The sequence below is a fragment of the Bombus pascuorum genome, chromosome 4, assembly GCF_905332965.1.
Source record: "Bombus pascuorum chromosome 4, iyBomPasc1.1, whole genome shotgun sequence".
Classification (NCBI taxonomy): Eukaryota; Metazoa; Arthropoda; class Insecta; order Hymenoptera; family Apidae; genus Bombus; species Bombus pascuorum.
In genome coordinates, this window is record NC_083491.1 from 4,198,708 (window position 1) to 4,225,022 (window position 26,315).

Sequence of the window (26,315 nt, forward strand, 5' to 3'; positions counted from 1 at the left end):
AAGAAAAGCATTTGTGAAGTTTCACGGCTCCCCTAGCTGAAAATCGAAACTCGTTTGCGCTCGATAATCGAAGAAAAGCCTCGGTGAACCGGGGGCGAAACAATCGACGCGAGCGCGGCAGCCCTTAGGGTCGACACGCTTCCACTTTTCCAATCTTCTCGCGTAAGTTAGCTCGTCGACTGACTGAGTGAATAAAACAGGAAGAGAGAGAAGGAGAGAGAAAGAGAGATACAGACAGACAGACAGACAGACAGACAGAGGAATAAGAATAGAAAAGAAGATTCGATCGTGACAATCTTTCGGTTGTTCGATTTCAAACGAAACGAGGCTGACCAAAGTGACCGAGTACGATGATTTAGAATTTAGGCAATTAGATCAAATTTTATTTCTCGACGATACATGTATCGCTGTTTGAATTGCAAGAAATTCAAGAAAGAAAAGAAGATTCGATCGTGACAATCTTTCGGTTGTTCGATTTCAATCGAAACGAGGCTGACGAAAGTGACCGAGTACGATGATTTAGAATTTAGGCAATTAGATCAAATTTTACTTCTCGACGATATATGTATCGCTTTTTAAATTGCAAGAAATTCAAGAAAGAAAAGAAGATTCGATCGTGACAATCTTTCGGTTGTTCGATTTCAATCGAAACGAGGCTGACGAAAGTGACCGAGTACGATGATTTAGAATTTAGGCAATTAGATCAAATTTTATTTCTCGACGATATATGTATCGCTTTTTAAATTGCAAGAAATTCAAGAAAAAAAAGAAGATTGAATAACAGGGAGGAAATTTGTAGTTGGTGTAAAGTACAAAATTAAGGCATAAGGTTTTCGCTTGCGGAGAATTATGATCCCACGCTAATCGTAAATATAATACGCTATCAAACGTTTTAAAAGTATTAGGTTGTCCGAAAAGTTTCTTTAAGACGATAATAGATTAACAACAATTTCTGTTTTACATTAGTTTATTGAATTATGCACGAACGTAATAATAGAAATATAACGAAATGGATGATACCTGATTCAATAAAATAATATAAAACAGAAATTGTTGTTAATCTATTATCGTCTTATAAAACGAAAGAAACTTTTCGGACAACCTAACACTAGGTTTGTTATTCGTACGAAGGCAAAAATATATCCACGTCATAAGATACAATTATCCACCGTTATCCACATCCAACGTATATCTCGCTGAGATTGTTTCCGATTCTACTTGGAAAAATTCTTCGTCACCGCAAAACTTACCCCCTCGATACCCGAAACAAACTCGAAGAAACTGTAAAAGGTAGTGCATCAGCATCACCAGAGGAGACACCTGCGAAAACACGTAGAGAAAGTTTCGCGGCGGTGTCGGCGTGCAACCGACGGATTTAGGGTGTTTTAGGGCGAAGCTTAGAGAATGGGGTGAGAAGACATAGGGTTGCTAGGAGACACCCTCTTCCACATGTTATATTGCATTACCCTATGCGACTCGTGTGCGCCGGGTAGACGGTGAATTGGTTGCACGAGTCTCGTTTTCCCCGATGCCGGTTCGAGGGTGTCTGCGTAGAAAATCGTCGAGCCTGGTGTCCTTGAGTATTACGCATTTCCTTTCCTGACCTTTTCCACCTTTCTAGCGGCTACATGCGTCCCATGCGCTAAGCTATGTAATCGCTTTACATTTCCTTTTTTAGATTTCTCTTTTCTGGACGTCGTCGCGATCCTTGACCCGGACAACCTGCTCGTAGCAGCTATTAAAATATAAACTTGGCCGTTTAACCTTTTCCGAAAGGGTGTTATAAAGGGATAAGTTGCAGTCGACGATGCGTGGAAAGGTTTTAGTGCTCGAGGATGCGAGAGAAACGTAAATAATAGGGTCGATAGAGAGAAGGTTTGATTTTGGGTTAGATTTTAATAGTTTTAACCAACGTCTAAGTCATTCCTTTGTGTCCTACCTATTTTAGTTTGCCTATTTTCGGGACGGTTTTCTATATATTTTATGGCTTTAAGCAGATTTTGTAAACACCTTTCACGTTTAGTACACTTTATGATTACTTGTCGAAATAACGATATAATTCGCGGAATATTTGGAAATTAACGGAACTTTTAAGCCTATCCGTGACAAATTGTAGTCGTTAGTTCGTATTACTTTTTCTTTTAAAAATAAAACCTTGGTGCAGGATAAATCATATAATATTTTAGAAAATCTCGAAACTCTGTACTTGCATTCTCAAACGATTCGATATCTGGTTTACGTGTTCAAAGTCCACATCGATACTAAGGGTAGAGAAACAAAGGGAAAAAGAAGATTAAAGGTAACAAAGAGAAGCGATGGTCGGTCTAACAGGTGGCCCATAAAAATAGCCAAGCTTCCAATAAACCTCTCACGAACGCAACCCTCCGGAAGCGGGAAATTTTCGAAAGTATACCTGCGCTAATTAAACGACTAGACACTTACCTACCTCACACGTTGCGTCTCAATTTCGTTTTTTTCGAGCAACTTTTTAAATTCCAAACGACCCTTAACCATAAACAAAATCTAGTTGACTCTGGTGTTTCTCTCTTTTACCGTGGATCGTCGAACGCCAAAGCATCGAAGAATCTTATTTTTAAATAGCGTTGGTCTTCTCTGTTAGAAAAATGCCAAAAAGCTACGATTTTTTAACGCTTAACGCATGCCACAGCGAGCTATACGTTTCCACCGCGTATTTTTCCGAGTATCGAGCACTAATATTCATTACTTTAAAAATTATTTAAATGGTTAATTATATTTATTTATAAAATATATTCTGCGGTAATGATTTTATTTAACGATTTCACGATTTCATTGTTTATACAAAACATCAAAATAAAAATATATATCAAAAGTATAAAAAGATATAGGTAAAATTAAAACCATTAAAGATGACCAAAGATAAATAACGCGACTTGAACGTGAAATGAAAAATTCAAAATATATTTTAATATTTTTTTTACATCGTAAATCGTATCGTTCGATCATAACTTTATTTAGTCATAACTGATACTCTAACTTTTTAATTAATTTCAACACCACTAAATTGGTGTATTTTATTATATACTGTACTTTAAAAAACCAGATAATAACTGATAATAATAACAACAAAAAAAAAAAGGAAAACGCGTTGCTAAATTCAAAAAGGGAGATCTCGTCGTTCGGTCACCTTAGCGATGTTCTTCGCGAAGGGGAGATCTCCCTATTCGATTGGCTAAGTGTTAAAAATACCATACGAAAGAAGAATAAGCGAAGAACACGGTGCTGATAGTATTACGATGTTTGAAAATGAATTTTAGTCGTGAAATTGGAAATATCGATAAATTGATATGTATGAGACTCGCTAAACAGCTAATTTAATGGGACGAGTAACGTAAAAGAGGAATATATTACTAAAATTGTATATCGAGAGCCTGGATTTCCGGTTTCAAACGTTTAAGCCCTACTTTCAAGTCCCACTTCTGCTGCAAACACCGTAACAGTTCCCTCAAAAGCAGAAACCGCGCGAGATATCTCCGTGTGCTAGTTCTCAAACGATTAATTCGTATTCACGTCGCGTCGTGTCTCGTACTCGAGAACACGCGGAGGAAGAGAAGGAATCGGTTCTCGTAAAGCAGCCGACGAACCATTACAATTTAGTTAGTCGCACACGCGTGGCCTCGTATCTGCCGAAAAAAATGTCGTCTTTTCGCCAACCTGGCGCATACAAATGTGTCGTGAAACCGTTCGAAAGAAAAATGACACGAGGCCACACTCATAAAAGATATAACCTAGCAAACACGAAGATGGTAGCCACCCACATGCTATATTTATTTTTATTTTATATTTTTTTTTTTTTACCAATAAGATATAACACTTTACCAAATGTCCTTCGGGATAAATTGTAAAAAATCAAAATAGACTAAAAAAAAAAAAAGAACGAGGCCACAGATTACCTCCTATGATCGACGTGATTTTACGATTCTCTCCGATCGCGATCGTTTCGTCTTTAAGACGTTGGACGTCGCAGAGGGCGCCACCGACTGGCAGTCAATTTGACCGGAGCGTCATTGAAGTCACCACCGAAGCGTCCTGTTTTGCGGCCAAGTTTCAGGACAAAAATAACAACATAAATAAAAACACACAAAAACACCGCTCCCCAGCGGCTTAAATCAAAAAAACAAAAAACCAATACAAGAACGAAAACACAAAAATTGTAAAAACCACGATGCTCGATACAGTATGGCTACGTCGTATCGTCGCGTATCGGTACCTTTGCCTAACACACCTTATTCTAATTCATAGTTTAATGTGAATTACTTCAATATATTAAAAAAAACAAATCTTGGCATAAATAAACACTTAAAAAAAAAAAAAAGTCATAGAAATCACCGATAATCGGCGCATCAAAATTAGTAAAAATACATAATTTGAACAAATTTCGATAATTATCAATTTGTTATTATTACCATCGTTGCTACAGTCGCGTAACGAAATTGATGCAGTACAAAACATATAAAAATAGTTTTATTTATACATGAAATATAGATTTGTTACGTGCACCTCAGCACCGATACCTGTGGAACGCAGGAAAAACCTGCTTATCCAGGTTTCACCTTAAGGAACGATAATCCTATGTTTTGACCTGAAAGAGGTTTAATAACAATGAAGTAAAGTAATTTAAAGTAAAGTCTTCTCGGTAAAGTAAATGACGCTGAAATTTGTTTTACAGGACTACTGCAGATTTGAATAAGCATAATACAGAAACGGATTAATTTACGATAGGTCCCGGGACCTAAGTAGAAAGAATATTCAGCAACGGGAAGGAACAAGATAATATGATTAGTAAGCGCAAAATATGAGAGAGTCACGTGAAACTGTACTTTAATGTACATAGAGGTTCCGGTAATCTCAGGTATATTTCCATTGACGATAATCATGTTACGGGTAATATTTGAAAACAAATTATCGTACAAAAGAAAACTCATGGGTCCACGACCAACGCTCGTAAAACTGCCGTGACATTCAAAGTGACATTCAAAGTAATTACAAAAGATCGGAATCTTGAAATGCAAGAGATAAACGAAAGTTGTATGTGTTAAGATACGTGTTGTACGCGTTAACGTGAGAATCATTGGGTTGGCAAACAAGTGATTGTGGATTTTGTCATTAGATGGTATTGACAAAATTCGAAATCGCTTAATTGTTAATTGAATAATTTTCGCTAAATCAACAGATAGCGAATCGATTTCAATTTAAATTAATTCTATTAAAGAAGAGGACGTTTCCATTTTCGTTAGCCGATCCTTCGATTAGAAAAATCGTGAATAATTGATAAAGCGAGCACGTTCATTTTTAGAGTCAAAATAAAAGGGCATCGGCTAAGAAGAGCAACTTTTTTTTTTAAGTTTATTTTGGTTTTTACAATTTGTCCTGAAGGATATTTGGTAAAGTATTATATCTTATTGGTAAAAAAAATATAAAAATAAAATATAGCAAGTGGGTGGCTACCCCCAGCGGAGTGCCATCTTTGTGTTTGCTAGATTAAATCTTTTATGATGAAGAGCAACTTCTGTGTAAATTTCGCTGTAACATTTGTTCGTCGATATGGACTTTATAAAATATGAAATTCATAAAAGGCGATAAAGACAAGTCTTCTTAAAAGAAAACAGACGATCATCGTCTCTTCTTTCCTGATATCCTGAATATCCGAGCTCGAACTGGATTATAGGAAATACTCGATCGTCTAATAATACATCTTTACGCTACCATCGATGGGAAAGTGATAGCATCTACTATGTAGGGTAGGTGTCAATAGCTACCTTCGACTCATTTGCATAATTCCTTACTGCACCAGGTAATTTTCTTCCGCTGAACTTTTCTCAAGCGGGAAGATCCAATGAAATTTGCAAAAATATAACGAATCAATTTCATCGTGTGTCTTATTACGTTTCAGGACTACCAATTACGATACATAGTAAGTTTCTCCCTTCGATTTGTGATTTTCTCTTTAGCTCTTTTTATAATTTTAAAAAATTTTATAATTTTTCCGTATTACAACGTACAAAAGTATCGCGAAATCTTCGAATGTCTCGGACATGTTAGTTGTAGCAACGAATGAAATAATTGCGTGTTTCTATGCAAAAATCTTTTCCTATTGACGTGGAAATGAACAGAAAGTAGGGAATGAAGATCATGTTGAACGTTCCTTTCACTAACGACATAAAGCAGAAGGATGGTTGTAACCTTCTTTTTCTGATAAAAGAAATACCAGAGGAATGTAGACGCGTGAAATTCCTTCTTTTATCGGCAGAAGAATCAAAGAAAAGTAAAAATCCGACGCGTGTTTCCTTAACAATAATCGATAGGAATATTAAAAACAAATTTGTATACAAAATTTCAATTTTCACTAAGAGAAATATCGAAAGAGAATATAAAACCCAAGACTACGTTTAATATCTTTTTTCCTCTTTTTTTTAATCAACGAGAAAATTGAAAGAAGATAGAAAAGATTATATTCAAAGTTCTTTTTTCGATCAACGAGAAAATCAAGGAAAAATGGGATCGAAAAACTGGATTTAGAAATATCTATTCTCTCCATAGATTATATTATATTTCTATAAAAACTCTTCATAGATTATATTATATTTCATATATTATATTAGATTATATTATATTTTTATATTATATTTCTATTTCTAGAGAGGGGGCTGTATTTTTTCTATTGGCGAAAAGAATCAAATTTAAAACTCTCGTTGCTAAATTTAAAACTGTTATTCCTAGCAACGATCACGGTGAAATAAAAGCTCGCGTACGAAAGAAAACAATAGTCCAACAGAATTACGATATATCCAGAGATTCTGTGTCCTGGTAAATCGCTTTCGTTGGCAAAGCCTCGTTCGCAACCCCGCAACCCCGCGTCGTAACAGCGATTTCCGTTCAGCGCAGCAACAACGACGCGCTGTTCCCTTTTTCCAAGGGCCGTGATGCTAATTCGAGGCTGGTTTATAGACACTGACACGCGGGCTGTCAACTTTGCAGCGACAACGTAGCGCATCACGAAATCCACCGTATTTACATTTCACACAGGCCGGGGCGGACCGTTCCTCTTCTCGCGTGCTCGTGATATAAAGCTTCTGGCGGTTTCTCGTATATTTTTGCGTAATCGAGAGTGCGTGGTTCGTAAATGGTCACGATGAAACGAAAGGGAGGAGAAACGATTTGTTTCTTCAAGTGGGACCAGATCTGAGGGGAGAAACGTGTTAAAATTGGAGAGGCTCGGGAATGGAAGACATCGAATTCGGGAACGGTTCGGGGAATTTCTAGGGCCGTTGTTAGATCGTTTTCACTCTAAACGCTACTGTACATTTAATTACAGAATGTTTCAGAAATTAAGCGTATTAATTTCTTAACCGTTCGAGTGCCAAGGGTGTTTAAAACAACAGGGTCGAAAAATGCCGAACAGTGCGATTGCGCTCGTCGTATTCATTATTTTTACGAAATACTATTAGTTTATAAATATTTCAAGTTTTCTTCGATAAAAATTATCCAGAAGATGACAATGAAATACAAAATACCGTCAGTCGTCCGTAGCGTTCAAATGTACGGGGACGTTTCGACGCAAAATCTAAAGAGCGCGATCGCGCTGCTTGCGACTCAAACGGTCGCGGCGTGTTATTATATCATTTTTGTTTTAAATATTACTCTATTCTCGAGTGTTGTGTATTCTTCGGGATAATGCCACGTGACTATACCAGCGAAATACCAAGTTCATAAACAAGCCAAATTAAAGTACACTTTTACATCAATTAGAAAAGTCTCCGAAGAAGTAGAATATTAATTAAAAGAACCAGCCACCTTAAAAGACCTTAAAGGAGAATTTTTCATGAACGATCTGGATAATTATTAGGGTGTAACGTTTCCAGAGAGACGAGTCGTCAGCTTAATTCGAACAATTACGGTCACTGGCTGGCAGAGAGGGTTCCTCTTGGTCGACGAAAAGCCTCGACTTCATGACCTCTGGAACAATAGGGTCTCCACGCGCCGTCTACGTTTTAAATAAAAGCTTCTCGACCTGCCTACCGCGACGAGCGTTTATACGCCGGAAAATATTCCTCTGTTTACCATGGCTGAGTTTAGATCGGCGCCACCACGGACACGCGAGTGCACTGACCAAAGGACAACAACGTCCAGCACGTTTTCTAAACATAGCAAGCCGTTTGTTGGTCGGTGAACCCCTTCTTCTTCGACAGGATGTTGATTGTAACGGGTACAATACAGTACGCATTCGCGTTTATCCTTTGTAAAACGACCGACGAATTCCAGTTTACTCGATTTGAAACGATTTCTTGTTGATACGAGAGATCCAGCCGAAGGGGTGGCAGCTTTGCACGATATTTCATTTTTATCTGGTTGACTATCCTGTAACCTGCGAGTGGAAAGGCGTGGTTTGTAAAATCTTGCAATTTTTTTACTCGTATGAAAATTTGAAAAATACCTATCGCTAAAGGCGCTGTATGTATCGATAATTGGCTAATTTTTAAATAACGTGAGAACTATTGAGTTGGTAACTAAACGATCGCAGATTTTGTCAATACCATCTAATGATAATCGCTTAGTTGTCAACACGATATAACGCGTACAATACTATGTTTTTAATTTTCCTAATTTCTTTTCTCCGCATTAATGCAAGCTTCTATGGATTCTATTATACTGTTACAGTACAAACACCGTGTCGATTATGAGTTGACTTATACGCGTGTTTCGTATATAAATAAATAAAATTTCTACCATCTGAAAAACTCCGTCCTTTTTACCCTCGCAGCCAAGAAATATCTAAGAAAGAGAAAATACGGATTAAGGAATCCTCGCATAGCTAATGACTTTTTCCATTGTTAATTTTACGCAATAAAAATAATAACAATAAAAAAAAAATGAAACCTCGTTACATCGCCCTATTCTCTTCCCACAAATCGAACCTGGACTCTTCCCCATGACCTTTAATTCCCCGAACTATGAGAATTATCGATACTTCCCCCTGAAACGCACCCTCAAAAACGGGACTCTCGAAACATGGAATCGTGCGTGCACCCCTTATCGTAGTTCGTGCAATCTGGTTAGCTTAATTTGGCCGGCGAATCAGTCTCGATTCAACGTTACATACGGGCAGATCAGAAACGAGCACACGGTCGAAACCGATGGGGTCGGGGTGTTAATATTTCATCCTGTGCCCCATGGGTATTCGTCCAGCTTCGTGCAAACACGCACACGCACGTGGCCAGCCTGTATTTATTTTATTCGGCCCTCATACGTCGGTAACGAGCACTCTGTCGCCTGCAACAGTAGCACCGCTTGCTCGATCGCGTTAGGTATATTTGCTTTTCGCGGCTGTTTGTGAATGAATCTATAAGAAGACAAGCTATTCTCGGCGTTAAACATTTAAGGGTGAAAATAGATCTGCACGGAGGAAAGTGCATCGTTAGGTTTCTTAGGTAACATAGCGCACTGTAACCGATCCTTTAAATGTCCGACTACTTCCAAGCAATCTCGTAAATGTGTATTAGAAAAGCTAATTAAATATTCATTAGAGTTTGTACTATCTTTTTGAAGAAAAATTGAATTCCGCGAATTCTAGGAATAAGAAGAAATAAGAGGAAATTTTTAAGAAAGCTGAAAATATGATTCGGCTATTTAAAATTTGGAAAATCGACGTATCTATTTTTGCTAAATAATGGAATTATCAACAGTCGATATTGCAATTTTTCGGCGTTGGTTAAGAAGAGTATAAAATATAGATCGTGAGGGAAAATTACGAAGAAATTAGAAAATACGGGCATTACCCCACGAAGAGCTTAAATTATACGAGGATCGTGTAATTATAATATAAGATATAAAGATTGAATTACTTGGAAGTTAGAAAATTGATTTATTCTTCTTTCCAGGATAGATAAAATGTTTTCGAATATAGAATTCTCTGATGTGGATTTATAAGGAACGAGGATATAGATCGCAGTGGAAAATTATAAAATACACGATCTGGGAAGGAACTGTTATATTTTATTATATAAAAATATAATTGAGCTACTTAAAATTTAGAAAATCGCCATGCCCGATAGAAAATTGATTTATTCTTCTTTCCAGGATAGATAAAATGTTTTCGAATGTAGAATTCTCTGATGTGGATTTATAAGAAACGAGGATATAGATCGCAGTGGAAAATTATAAAATACACGATCTAGAAAGGAACTGTTATATTTTATTATATAAAAATATAATTGGGCTACTTAAAATTTAGAAGATTGCCATTCCCGATAGAAAATTGATTTATTCTTCTTTCCAGGATAGATGAAACGTTTTCGAATGTGGAATTTTCTGACGTGGATTGATAAGAAACGAGGATATAGATCGCAAAGGAAAATTATAAAATACACGATCTGGAAAGGAACTGTTATATTTTATTATATAAAAATATAATTGGGCTATTTAAAATTTAGAAGATTGCCATATCCGACAGAAAATTGAGGAAAGACTTAAGAAATCATGTAATCGACGGAAACAGCACGAATGAAGTAGGTTATCGGGCAATTACAATGAAGCAAGGATAAATGGCGGATGTGACGAGGAGATTAAGCACGCTGTCGCTAAAATTCCGCGATCTCTGGTCGCGTTGTCCGCGATGAATGATCATCGACCCCGCTTTTGACCGTTCCTTCCCTACCCTCGGTAACTCTGATAAAACCGCGATATATCGTTGCGAAATAGAGGAAGATGCTAAGAACAATCGGCGATTATTCCATTTTCTGCCTATTAGTAGCATTAACGGTATAAGATACCTTCGATAAAACGAATCTTTAATTCCATGAAGTATCGTGCAATTACGATTAGGTCAAATGGACATACTTTTTGGCTATATCTTCTTAGAGATACGCGATTCTTAGAGAACGTGATCCTGCGACAGGACGAATTTTTTAGTTTGGATATTATAAAATTACAATTGCGTCGAACAAAAATTCTTTTAGATAATTTTTCTTTAAAGATGTTGCAGATGTGCGATCTCTTTTGACACTGGTACAGTTAATAACTCAAATTCTTCTTCCTTCTACATTTCTACGTTTATCTTTTCTAATATTAATAATTCTACAATGGTTCAATTTTAATGTATACGATGATTCTCCGTAGTTCCGTAACGTTAATACATCTAATAATTGTAGTAAAGGATTAATATTGATATTAAACGTGGTGAGAAGAAACGTGGTGTTAATTGAATATAGCTTGAAAATCATATTTTCTTAAACCATAATTTGCAAGGAATTTCTGTCGATTTCATACGACTCTATCGAGCAACGCCCCAACGACATTCGTTCGATGGTATCTGGCAAGATTTCGTATCCGAGACACGATGACATCGACGCTATTGCCTCCTGTGCGCAGATATCATCTCTGGCTGCAGATATTATCGTCGCCAGGCTAGAAAATCGACGTGCAGGCGAACAAAGGGAAGGCTTAATGGTCTAGTAACCTCGACACCTCGACGACTTTTCCACCCTTCCCTCCTTTTTTTTACAACACAACCCTCGATATTGCGCTCGTAGCATTAAAAAAATCCACAAAAGAGAATAGTGATATTTACTGGACCGAACTTTACTATGAGATATTGCGAATTTCTCCTATCTCTCGGTAAAAATCTTGTAAAATAAACGCTTCTCGATCTCCAAACTTATAAACGGATAAATAATGCAAAGAGAGAAAAAGCAAACTTTTTATCTAAAAATAATTCAAATTTATGGAGAAGTCTGAATTAAGATCGTTTCGATCACTTTGGCAATGTTATAGCGTTAATCATTCAAACTGAATCAATTTCTTCAAGGTGCGACGACTAATTATAGAGATTCTTGGAATTCTAAAGATCGTGGACCGAAATTCTCGCGAACCAGAAATACTACGGCACAGTGGCAAAAAAAAAAAAAAAATGAGATCCAGCGAAAAGAAGTTGCGAGTTAGTCGCGGAGCGACTTAATTGCTTAACGACTCGGATTATGCAAATAACGCGTCGGTCTGCCCACGCTCGTGCAACCCGTTTGTCCTGTGGATTATGGCGTTGAAACGTTGCTACCGCGTCACAAACAGTGGAAAACTGGAATTTCCAAATGACACCAGCCAAGAGCGCTTTTCGTTGATGCATTTCGGAAGTAACGCATTTTGCAAGTTTAAATACGTTCATCCGTTATATTATCTCGTATCGTTGTATCGTTTTATATGGTCGTGACGTTAAATCGTTTAAAAATACAGATAAACGTATGCTGAATTATCGTTTATAATCTTCGTTAAAAGTCAGCGGCGATTTTGTACAAATCGTACTTTTTATCAAACGACAACAAAATCTAAATAGCATTTTGTCTTTGCCATTGTGAGATTAAAATATTTTTGCTCGAGATATCGGATAATTTTTCTAAAAATAACATTGAGCGACCCAGAGAAGAAGATGCTCGAAATCTTCACGCGCTTTGAAAATTTCTCTTCCCTCTCTGAATTCAAATGTCTTATTTCGATTCTATCATCCTATTGAAATATTTTTTCGTACGAAAACAACCATAAATTTCTAAATTTCACCTTGAAAATTTCCCCTCCGATGCCACGCGTTACATTTAAATATTTTACTTCGACTACTGCTTCGATATCTTTTCATACGAGAACGATGATAAATAAAAGAAGGACGATAAAAATACTGCTCAACTTTTCTCGATCTTCCCCCGGAGGCTATGCTTTTTAAAATTACGCTAAATAGTACAATGCAATAATATTTGACTACACCGTATTGCCTTATATATTACAACATTTCATTACTTAATAAAAATGACCACGGGCCATTAAGAAAGATAGCAACGACTTACCTTCTCCATTATATCCTAAAGATAATATCGCGTGTTTGAACGTCGTTTACGATCTTCCTAAGGTCCCGGCGAGTCAGCAATGCGATTTTTATTCACTTTTCAGACGCGCTTTTTCCCCGGGACGGACAGAGATTGAGCTGTAAAAACCGGACTCGCCTCCGCGCCCTATAAATCTGCCACACGTCGAGCAAGTAAAAATGCGTCTGCCTATAAATACTCGTACGCTACGATGACTTCAAATGGATCGTTTCGGCCTGGTCCTTTAGCCACCCACCGTTTCACGCGTCGTCTCTTTGACTTTCGTGTTTGTCTACGTTTATTGCGATTAAACAAGCAATTGAACCGTTGATGATCCACGAAATTATTATGCGAAGTATAAATCATATATCGTTTACCGTGTCTATTAGGTTTGCGTTAATTCAAACATCATTTTCCCTTCGAAGGAATGTAAGATAATTGCGTGGAAATTACATATTTTTTATATTAATTTTTATGAAGAGAAAAACCTATAAGAGAAAAAGCAAGATACGTTTAATTATACGAAGATTTCCCCACATAGGATACTAATATTGGGTTGGCAACTAAGTGATCGAGCCAGGAAAGGGAAGAAATAAATATAAACAATAAAGAAACGGATATCTTTTACTGTATTTACCTACGTTTCTTTCGATCTTTTTCATTTTTTATTTTTTTAATAAACTGGTAAATAAAATGGTATTTTTTAAAAATAATTTTCATTAAGAAAGAAAAAAAATATTTGTATATATATACAGTCATAATCAAGAGGTTTTCTAAATTTTTGAATCGTTTTGAGATCGCTGAACTTGGTAAGGAGCAAACTCACAAGGGATTCGTTAATTTGACTGCCCTCGACTTATTTCTTTCTACCACGATGAACTTCATTACGAGAAGTAACAGTGTGGAAAATTGAGGAAAGATCCAGTCATTATGATACATCTAGTGGCATCTAGCAAGGTCTACGGAAGTTACCGTATACTTGACCCCCATATCCGTTAGTACTTTTAACGACTTAAAATAAGGGAACGGAATTATCGAAGAGCGACCTACTCTTTCGTAATGAAAACTACTTAAAGAATTCTTTCCTCTTACCATCCTGTTTCTTCCATTTCCTATATCAGTTTAATAAATCAAGTAAAAAAATTTTTCCAACGACTCTCTACGATTATTAACTTTTTATTTAAATCCGTGTTCGAGCAAGCGCCGTGACTAAATTTTATAAAATAAATTTCTCCTTTCTTTGTTTCTTTGCGAATTTGTCTATCACTTTCGCGCTACTTTCTACGTAATGAAGCGACAATGAAATTTTCCAACCAAAATGTTATTGTAGCTATTAAAGACTTTATTGCCGCGTATCTAAAGAAATCAGAGCAGTCGGGAATGTTATGGTGGATTCAGGACCACATAAAAATTGTCTAATAGTACTTTCATGGTAGGCAGGTAACGTAACAACCGCGTTCTCTTAAATTTCTAAAACCTTGGTGCAACGCCTCGTTCGTCCATAATGTAAGAGTGGCGGCCTTTGAGCCAGTCTTTTCATTAACCAAAGGCGGAAATCTTTGAGACAGGAAGTAAGCGTTTTCTTATGAACTTGGTCCAGAGGCTTTTAACGTGCTGCCACGTTTTATCGCTGGTCAAAGTTATAATTCCTTAACGTGGTAGTATATTAATCTTACCAGAGAAAAGATATACCTCAACGTCTAATTTCCTTGCGTCAAAGGAGAAAAGGTAAGAAACGTAAATGACTCGATTACGCGGGAAAAGAAACTTTTTCCATTTGACGCAGTGATACGAATGAAAGTTTTATGGGCGTTAAAAATTCCAACTAAAAATTACGTATAATTCTAAACGATGGTACGGTATCTATTGGTATAAAATAAAAATAAAAACTCAAACTCCCACTTTGCACCAAATGGCCATTTCCTTTCTCGTTTAATCGAAGACAGATATAGAAATTTTCCAACTTCTAAAAACGTGTTTCCATTAAATCCATTGGAATAAATAAAAAAAAAAAAAAAACAAGAATTCTTTCGTAAAATTTATATTTTCATCTATGGCGTAATGAGTACAAAATAGCGAAAAGTTAACGCAAAAATAAGCGACGTTTGCTGAAAAATAAGCCTCGATGCAGCAACTGTTCCTAAAAATAAAAGTAACGCGAGTGGTGAGGAAGGCGAGCATTTATTATTTTGTCCGAAAAGTGTCTTTCTTTTACAGACACGTCTTTTACAACGATGCATCTTTATACAAACACGAAACCTAATCTGTCGAACGTTGTGATCTTCATTTCGATAGAAGAAAATGGATCACGCGTAATTCGATAAAATAATATAAAACGGAAAATGTTGCGTATCCGTTATTTGTTTATAAAACGAAAAAAACTTTCCGGACGACCTAATAGAAACGGAGGAATTTCGAATGTTCTTCCTTTACTGTCCAATTATGGCGTTCGCGTTGCACGAATCAAAGTTTAATTTATATTTATGCATAGTTTCGGCTTGACCGGAAACCGCAACGTCCGCCGGCATCCGGCACGCGTTGTCGTCCAGTTTTCGAGGGACGAAATAGTGAAAACGATGAGATCATTCGCGTTTGCTCCAGTGAATCATCGTCTGGCCCGGCAACGACCACTGGCTGCTGTGGCCAGGTTTCACGAACACAATATGCCATGAATTTCATGAATTCGACCATAACTGGCTCTGTGAATTAATTTTCTTTGATAAAGAGGATATTCGCAAACGCAACACGATCTGCAAAAATTTCCACATCGCCGAAAATGAACTTAAACGGAGCAGTTGAAACAACGACGTAAGAGAGAAATTCAGCTGTACCAGTTTTCTTTGAAACAGCGATCGATCCGTCAAACTTCGCTCGTCACTCCACTCTGATCTCCTTAAAAACCCAAGGTCTGCGACTTGTCTGAAGGAGCAGAAAGAAAGACGGAGATTATGCGTGCGCGAGAAACCGTATCGATCACGTCGTTCGAGTCAGAAAGTGGCTGCGGGGGTGAAAAACAAGTAAAGAAGGGGACCGGCGTAATTCCGGCTCCCTTTGAATTCTTTCATCGAGCGGAACGAAGACCGCGTTATAGACACTTTATCGGGTTAGAAAAGGATGAAACAAGGAGGAAGGAAGAGTGGCGCGTTTATTGAACGCGTTATATCTCGAGGAAGCGGATATAAAAATAAAGTAGGGAAAGAAAGGGCGAGAAAGTTGAAGTGAAACGATAATGGTAAACGTTAATAAGGCAGCGATGGCCTGGCACGCGTGTGAAACAGGATGGAAATGAGCCGTGTGAAGAAACGACGGCAGAAGATTGATCGTTTAGATCGTTTTATATAGTAACACATTATATAATGATAATCGTCGAATTGGCAAGCGATATCGTCGATGTTACAAAAGGATTCGATTCGCAGAAAAATTTAATTTTGCACTACAGAAAAGTTACTATACCGCGATGAATTTTCATTGGTTACAGAGAAGCTGTAAACGATAAAAAATATTCTTCGCGTCGTGGCAAAATTCTTCTATTTTGCGTTATGGGAAAGCTCTATTAGACCGTAGGGAAATAGTTTAGTATATCGCAGGAACATTCTAAACGACAGAACACGACAGAACTGTACGGTGGAAAAATTGAATTGTGTATCGTAGGGAACTGATACTAAACACGTAGAAAAATTTCTTGTGTATATCAGAGAGAAAACTTCTCTCGGGAGGAGAACTTTACCTTTCGGTAGAATTGGTTCTGTACTGTTCACAGTCCTCCGGATGGCGGCACGAAAGGAAGCTACAGGAGCATGGACCGCGTAGCATGTGTTCGTATCACCTGCCCTGCAGTTGCCAACCGAGTTGCAGCTGCACGCGTGCAACGATACACGGGCACAAAGAGAGGCCCAGGAATCCGGCCGTGGTTTCGGTATGTAACCGGAATGCAAGGGGAAACCAGGGAAAAAGGAAGACGAGGAACCGACGAAAGAATCGAGCGAGATTATCGTGCGCCAGAACGAGCTTTCTTCTTTTCTGCACGGTGGTTAATCTACCGCGAATCTACCGAAACGAGAAAACGTCTCTGACCCTAAAGATTTCAACTTCCAACTCGAGTTCTTCCAGATATGAAAAAAACGGGCGAGAAAAAGTTCTGTGACGTGGAAGAAGCTTGAAATCGTTGAGTTCAATTAGGTAAATTAAATACGAACAGATGTTTGTTACTGTTATAAACAAAGTATTTATTTATGGAAGACTCGATGGTATAAGGATGCAGGAAATGCTTAAAATATAGCACGGTCATAAAACATACCTGCAAAACTCAGTTGCAAATCTACGATAAAATTTTTTCGTTGAAAGCTCCTAAATATTAGGTTGTCCAAAAAGTTTCTTTCGTTTTATAAGACGATAATAGATGAACAACAATTTCTATTTTATATTATTTTATTGAATCAGGTATGATCCATTTCGTTATATTTCTATTATTACGTTCGTGCATAATTCAATAAAGTAATATAAAACGAAAAACATTGTGCGTCTATTATTTCCTTATAAAACGAAAGAAACTTTTCGGACAACCTAATATATACGAAAATAAATAAAAAATATAAAATGAAATTTCGTTCGAAGTTTCCTTTTTGGAAAAATCGAATATAAACTATCTCTCTTCTCTAATTTATTTTTAGTGGCTGGTAATTATTCGAACCACTGATCTTCGCGCATTCAAAAACCACGAAACCTTACACGTATCGAGAAACACGTAGAACACCTTCGAACATCTTGCGACTTAATTTTCGAGTTGTTACAAATCTAATCATTTTCGTTAATACCTCGACTCTATATCCTCACGAAATTTATCTAACACGTTAAAAGTGGAAAATATTAATTTCAACGGTGGTTCGTGCAACGAGTGCAATTTTTTATCAATTCTACGAGCGTAGTTGAACTAATGCGAAAAGCAGTCTGTCGAACACGATATCCAAAATCAGACCAGGCGAACCGACCAAGCGAAAAAATGGCTTTTCGCGCAAGAACGTGACAATACACGGGCAAAAGTCGGATTGAAAAGGTTTGGTCGAGGACCTACCTGAGCAAACAAGGTAGCATTCTTCGGCCATTGCAACCCACGCGCCTCGTTTGCTATATCAAAGAGGCCGATGTTTTACGCGCACCCACCAACATCAGGGTGTTTCCTTCGACGCGACTCGCGTGCGTCTGCACGGCGTCTACAGTGTCGTCGAATATCTCACGTACGTGGTGCATCTTTCTACTTTTTCCCCTTTTTCCATCGATCTTCCTTTTTTCGCGAGTCGATATACTTCCGTAGTCGACGTTTCTTTAATAACAATAATATTTCAATAACAAATCTATATAAGAGCGTATTGCGAAAATAATAATATATATATCATCGCAACTTTTTATAATAGCCAACTTAAATTTAAATCTTTAGTCTGCTGATTCCATAAAACGACGATGACCGAATTATTAATTTATCATAAATGCACGCTTTCGTCCGATATTCAAATACTATTTTTACCGCTATTACCACAAATTAAACTAAAATAACTGGATATTTATAAACGATTACAAATAAACGCTTACATCGCGCAAACTTCTATTCGAACGAACGATCAGAATATTTTCGTCGCTAACAACGGTAGATTTTATCGAGAAAGTCTCCGATCGAAATCCTCGATATCGATATATTTACGCCTGCGTCGTGGCTACGGACCAGCTGCAACCTGCTTAGGAAAATGTGGAACAAAAAGGTCTGAGATTATGCGTTCGTAACAAGATAAAAATTATTTGAAACGCGTGCGTGCACAGTGCGCGTACGATCGCGATTGATGGAGCGCACCAGCCTCGTTTTCCACGATGCAATTTCAAGCACGCATTCGCATATCTTTGCCGAGTATCGACGCGCGTTAACATACAGCCAATTATAGCCGAAGCTCGATTGCAACGTCCACAGAGGGAAATTCTCCGATTATTCGGCAATAATCGAGAAGTAATTGCCGATCTAAATTCGGCAACGTTTTAAAATCCGAGAATCCACTATCCGAATTCGAATCGATAGTAACAGCGACGCTTTGAAACATTGTCCGCTAATGGGATCGGTATTTGTGTCTGTGAGAGAAATTGCTGTTCTAATTTCGAGTGTATTAGAAATAGAGGAAGAGAAATTTTGGAAATTATAGTAGCAGATGGTTGAAACTGTAGGGAAAAGCGTAGGTTGCAAGCGTGGAATGTAGAAATATTACGAGTCTGATTAGACGGGCATAGTTAAATTGTAGATTTGTAGACGGCAAGATCGATTGGTAGCCGCATCAGGGCGTGTAAATAATTTCCCGGTGCAGCAAGTATCACGCTGAATAAACGCGGACACGCGGTTCACGTTGATATTTGCACCTGTACAAATATGCACTTTCAATCGGCAATCAGCGAATCGTGTGAAACGTAGTGCACACGTTCGAATGGACAGAGAACTCTTAGACTTCGACGTAGAAAAAGAAGGGGAAAGGAAGGGAGGAAAGGGGGAGGAGAGAGTCAAAGTTTCATAGAAAAGTCGGAATCGGTAACTTTATGGAAATCGCGAACTTGTACAAAGCGGCTAGCCAAGTTTAAAAAATGGTCGGAATTTTGAACAAATATTTCTGATTGTTAACGAAAATAAATGTATTTACGTAGACGATTTTTATTTTGATAAAAAATTCTCGGCATAAAAGACCAATTATTATCAATAGCTCTTAATGATAAAATCCGCAATCGCTTAGAGCCAACTCAATATATTACATTGTAGGATAAATATTCAATATGCTGGTTATTTATTTATTATCCTCGAATTGAATAGTAATTTAACATTAGAACTACCGCACCAGTCAAATCGACTGGTTTTACAATTTTATTTTAAAATTCCTACTTCGTGTTACATTTTTTCCACAATGATATAATGACTTTCGCAGAGATAACTAATATAATGAATTTTATTTCGTTTTTTATTCAAACTCAAAATAATTTTGTATCGAGGCTACTTATACCAATACCAGTAAAAATAGCTGGTACTTGTCAAAGTGTAAAACGGTTCTGCAATCTGGTCATCGAACCTCAATTAACCAGTTTCCTCGTTTCTAGAACTTCCCACACGTTTTTCAAATTTTTACCGCGTATCATTCGGTATGACGATATCAGATATCAGGAAAATTCCGGATCGATCGCTAGATCGCTAGATGCTAAACTAGAAATACCACACCAGATAAAATGACTGGTTCCACAATTTTATAAATATGTCAATTCTCGTTTAGGGATGATGACCTCAGATAGATTAATAATACCAAAAATGTATTACGTAACATGGAATTCCTTCTGTAAGAAAATAATAAATCAATAAATATAAAAATATTCTATTATTACGTATTTTTTTAAAGACCAGTCATTTTCACTGGTTTTGGTAGAAATAGCTTGGTGTTAACTATCGGTAGTTCTAGTGTTAAAAGATCGCAAATCAACGCAAGAAATGAAAATTATACTCCCTAAATCACACAGTAATATAATTATAATCGTAACCTTTTATTCTTTTGCATATTCTATCCCTCGAAATATAAAATATTTCTATCCCATTTACTTAGCAGTCTACGTAGCCAACAATTTTTCCCCCTTTTACGAAAGGTAACGTCGTAAAAATTGATGTAGCAATAAAATGTCAACTGGCACGCTAACGAAATTGCAAAAACACGGGCAAGGTGAAATAGTAGCGATCAGCAGACATATTTCGAGTGGCAAAGGGTTAACAAAGCGACAAATTACGATCAGAATCGAAACTGGTTTCACGAAAGGAGAAACTGGCTCGTTTTATTTTCTCGCTGACCATTCGGCAAAATTGTTCGCTACCTCGTTAATTATCTGGCAAACTACGGCAATCGGCGGGCATAATCGAGAACTCGACGGTCCAGCGATTAATATGCGCTATGCGGTACGCGTGAAATACGATAATGATCGCGGCCGTTTCGCGATCCACGGCGATTCATTAATATTGATCGAATTCAATTTTCATCGATCAACGTCCCGAGCTACGTCTCCATCCCGCAGGGTAGCCTCTACGCTGCCCGTTTTTCGTATCGACCCATCGTCGTAAGGCGACCACAATCGGAAAAAAAAAATAAAGAAAAAAAGGGAAGAAAGAAAGAAAATAGAAAAGAACAGAAATTGTGACGTTTAAAAAAAAAAAAGTAGAAAACGACGCATGAATATTACAGACTTTTTGTCGATCCATCGTTTCCTCGTCCCTTTTTTCTTTTCGCTTTTCACTTTGATCTTACCTTGGAAGAGACGGATGAAACTAGTTAGTGATTTTTATGTCGACTGCTTCGAGGTAGGTATATAAATACTCACCTGGAGGAACAAGAAAATTGGAAAGACGAGAATAGCGGGAAACAGGTGGAATTTGATTTCCGAGTTTAGTTAACGAGGATTTGGAATTTTACGAGATGTATTTTTGGTAGAATGGTTTTAAAAGAATTTTTAAGACACAACGTGGAAACCTGTTACGAAATAACGTTTCGTTTTAATATCTTCACTAACGAAGCGAGATCGATTCGTAATTCTGGACGACCGAAGCATGCTCGTAAAGTTATTCGATTTTGTATGGCGTTTTACGGTGGTTCATATCGGTCAATATCAGATATTATAGAGAATTGTAAACGATCAAATGAAATTACGTAGAATTTATAAAGAAAGGAAAAAGGTCTTAACGAACAAGTGGGAAGCCAAAAGTTTTGATAGATTTACACAGATTACATAGACTCGCATAGATAAGTGGAAAATGATCATGGGAATTTTACTTTAAAAAACGACGTTCCATATGCGTTGGCTTATTAAACTCGTAGGAAGAGTTACTCGGATATTTACAAGATATTTGAGATTGTGAATCGTACTTTTAATCGCATTTCACTCACAATCTAATTTTGATGTTCGTTAATAGCGGACAGATCGGTAATTAGCGAGACGCGATTAGCTGATGGCCGATCTGAGCCGCAGTTATTGTCCCGACCGCAAATTAATTGGCTGGGTCCGCAAACTCGACCATGATCGACAGCGATTCAATTCCCCTAATTATCAAGTCTACAAATTGACATAATTATCTGTGCACGATACAGCGACACAAGGGCATCTTTAAAATGTCAGAATAGATTCACGCGCGAGTTAATGCGTGTTCTTAATAAATTTTTCGAAAATCAGACGTCCGGCCAAAAGCATTTCTTAAACGATATTCTCCATAAATTCCGAAAAATTTCTAAAAACACCAACTTTCCAAAGATATTTCACAACGATTTCTCGACGTTCCCCAATGACCGTCGTTCTTTCTCTTACAGCTGTGATACGTCGAAATAAAATCGAAAATAAAGTACGAAACGACTTCTCGGCGAAGGAAGAAAGTGACCATTGGTCGAAAGAAGAAGGACAAGAGCGAAAAGGAAGAAAAGAAAGGAAAAGGGTGATATAGCAAGAAGAAGAGGAACGGTGGCGTGAAACGGTGGTAGAGTGGCGCCAGCCAGCAGCTACCTTTTTTCCTTATGTCGTAACAACGCTCGCTTCGTCTTGCCTTTTCCAATGTCTCTCTCCTCTCTCGTCCCTCTAAGTCTACCTTTCGTGTCTTTCGTTACGAAGCATTCGCTCTCCCACGATTCTTTTTTATGCCCCCTGAAACTTTTGCACGCGATGTTACCAAGTCGAAGGACTGCCAAAGCGTGACAACAGGGTGGCATAGACGAATCGACGAAGATCGATCTGAGCAGAATCGACGAAGCGATCGATAAAGTAACGCATATTTCGTAGTCGTCTACGAAAGATAGAAATCGAGCGCTATGAATCGTGAATCGATATAGGACACTAATTAATAAGCGGCGAATCGTAAAATATTCCATAGCAAAGCGTCCGATATGGAAACGCTACTACGTTTGATGTATCATTTAAAATACACTCCTTCGGGGATTTCGATACTGTTTCGGGTGCTTAACCGTAACTACTAAAGCTAGACAGAATTTCATGAAAATTTGTTCGAATAAATTCAGATGAAATTAGTTCAAAGATCGACGACGAAAGCTATATAACGTATTGTGTTGGCAACTTCCAAGCTCCTCTTTAATATTTTTATAACAGGAAATTGTGTACGTTTGTTAAAATGATCATGAAATAACTATTCATCATCTGGAATTTTAGACGAAATTCATATGTAATAATCAGTGGCGTAAGATATTGTTGCACAATCTGGTTTATCGTTGACTCTTAATTGGACAGCCAGGATACCGATACTTTAATATTTTTATAACAGGAAATTGTGTACGTTTGTTAAAATGATCATGAAATAACTATTCATCATCTGGAATTTTAGAGGAAATTCATATGTAATAATCAGTAGCGTAAGATATTGTTGCACGGTCACCTTTATCGTTGACACTTAATTGGACAGCCAGGATACCAATACTTTAATATTTTTATAACAGGAAATTGTGTACGTTTGTTAAAATGGTCATGAAATAACAACTATTCATCATCTGGAATTTTAGAGGAAATTCATATGTAATAATCAGTAGCGTAAGATACTGTTGCACGGTCACCTTTATCATTGGCACTTAATTGGACAGCCAGGATACCAATACTTTAATATTTTTATAACAGGAAATTGTGTATGTTTGTTAAAATGATCATGAAATAACAACTATTCACCATATGGAATTTTAAAGGAAATTCATATGTAATAATCAGTGGCGTAAGATATTGTTGCACAGTCTGGTTTATCGTTGACACTTAATTGGATATCCAGGATACCACGTGTATACAGGCTGAAAATCCTCGAGGTTGTGCTAATTATTCTCCCATCCGATGTTTCCACCGCGATCGCTCCAAGTAGTTAGCGTACGCTAACTATTGTTCAACGCACACTCGACGATAGCATATACGTAAATGGGTACATACACAGAGGCAACAATACATAGAGACACGTGTAACAAACGTGTCTGACAAGGTACTCCAGGTTGCTCGTTTCGCATCGTGAAATTCATACAGGTGTTTCGAACCTTTCCCCTCTCTGTTCTTCCCTTGTTTATAAATATTACCATTCAGGCCGTACTGCGAGTACTTATTCGCGTTGAGTACTTTTTAGCAATAAAATATCGTATGATTGTTAAACGAATATACTATAGAAAATCAATGAATGTAATTAGTTTTTTCCCTCGCGATAAACCTAAAGATTATCATATCGATATTATAAAAATAAAACTCATTGTAGTTTAAACATTATAATTTAGGTTTCCTAACATCGACCCTGTTACTTTGTAGGATCTCGAGTTTGTACGTTTCGATCTCGAAATTCCAAGGAAAACAGAAATCTTCGAAATTCGAAGCGAAACTTTGAATTCAATATTTCTTTTCGATCCACTACACGTTTGATTCTACAATTTTTTCAGATTTATTTGACGACAGGTATTCTTCCATTCCTAATTATTTTATTATGTTACGTTCGATTCAAAAAATTCTTTCCAATTCTCGCCATTCCGATTATTTTTTCACGTTCGATCGAATCGTGCGTTTAATCATCGATAAATTCACGTGTCGACATGGTGGTTTTTTCCCCGGTCCGCCGAACGATTTCGAGAGATGAAACTGACACGACATAATAATAATCGACGGAGAGATTCGCAATCCGTCACGCGATTTACGAGCACGCTCGGCGCGAATATCAGAACGGGACGACGCGACGGATCTCTTTAATTGATTTAATTCTGGAGGGCCTTCATGACGTGGCTGGAAACCAAGTGACAGGGTCAAGCGGCACTCTAGTCGCGGACCTCGAGTGCCATCAAACGATCGCGCTTTGATATTCGTGCCACGACGAATCGCGACACACCGGCCGCAATTTATGCCACTTCATCGACGGAACCCTTTTTTTTCTCCGTTCCCACCGTGGTTCTCTTCGGCCGGTATTATGTACACGTGTTTTCTTTACAGATTAACACGTTCATTGCGCACGGCACGAAGCCGAATTCTCCGTTCCTGTGTTTCTACCGCAAACGTAATTTCAAATTTTACTAAAATAATACGTCTGTGGCAACTATTCTTAAAATAATCCTTCCACTCTTCATAAAATAGACTTTCTGAATTAATTTTACGAAGAATCGAAATAAGTTGGCTATGAGACGACTACAGAAACAAAATCGCAATAGTCGAAAGATTTTAGTAATTCGTATATCGCTATGCTTTGTATTGGATTGTCAATACCATCTAATGACAAAATCCGCAATCACTTATTGCCAACCCAGATCTCTCACTCAATTCCATACACCGAACTCGAGATGGTAATGTAACATAGCATCCAAGTTATACTCGTATTTCAAAAGTATAATTAGGCTGTCCCAAAAGTTTCTTTCGTTTTTTAAAGCAATAATAGATGCGCAACATTTTTTCGTACTATTTCATCGAATTATGTTCCAATAGAACAAAATGGTAACAAACTAGCATCAAGCAAAAACGTTATGAGATGTAACTCCTATTTATTACAACCGCGTGAAGTTAACCTAACAAAAATTAATTTCGTCGCTCGTTTCTATTCTCCTCTGCTGATAAAGATGAATTATTACTCCTTGCGTACTCGGAAGAAACAAATTCAAATCTAAAAGTCAAAGCACCTCGTACGTCACTCTGGTTCAACCAACTCAGCCATCCATCACCAACAAAACCAACCGTCGTGACCCTTAAATATCCCAAATCTTAAACATACCGCGAGACCCTCGCAAAGCAAACAACGGAGACAAAAATCCATGATGAAACGCAGGGTCCATCACGGAACAGATTTACCGCAGGAGAAAACTACATAGCGAAGAAGGATCGAATTTCCCACGAGCTAATGGAACTTTCAAAGATGTTCGTCCCGACTTCCGCTCACCTGTGCAAGGTTGAGCACCATCCCGCTGGAGCCAAACTCTCCCACGCGTCCGCTGATCTCTTTCTCTCTTTCTCTCTCATCTTTTCCCCAACGTGCTCTCTCTGGACCATTTTACCTCGATCCTCTATCCTCCTCCACCCCGCGGCTAATACTTCGTTCGTCTCGTTGCTCCATCCTCGTTCCGCTCTCGTCTATCTCCTCCTACCTCTTCGTTCCTCTTCTCCTGTGGTATGCTTTGAGATCCGCCGCCAGTACCGTCTCCCACCCTGGTTCGCGAACAGCTGATTCGCGAAAGGGGTCAGCCACCCCGAAATCCGTCTCTTTCTCGCTGTATTCGGCCGTTTTCTCGATATCCTCTGCGCCGCGACGATAAGGACCGCCGCGATGAAACAATTTCCCGGTGTCTGCTCCGGCTAATGTTGCCCCGAACTCTTGGTGCGTTCGACTATCGACGCGAGCGTTTATTAACGCGAGAACAGGTTGCAGCTTCGAGAGGTGATTACGCGTAC

General features: G+C 37.8%; 1 protein-coding gene and 1 long non-coding RNA gene across 2 annotated transcripts in view; both read right to left on the reverse strand.

The window, feature by feature from the left end:
- LOC132906265 (glypican-4) overlaps positions 1-26,315 on the reverse strand; it is a 137,193-nt gene that overhangs the window by 29,073 nt on the left and 81,805 nt on the right. The gene's annotated exons all lie outside the window — the stretch shown is intronic.
- On the reverse strand, positions 1,230-26,006 carry LOC132906300 (uncharacterized). The gene is made up of 3 exons (XR_009657959.1): positions 25,922-26,006; positions 1,467-1,735; positions 1,230-1,320 (listed from the first exon to the last, which is right to left on the reverse strand). It is a non-coding gene; the product is annotated as an uncharacterized LOC132906300 (long non-coding RNA).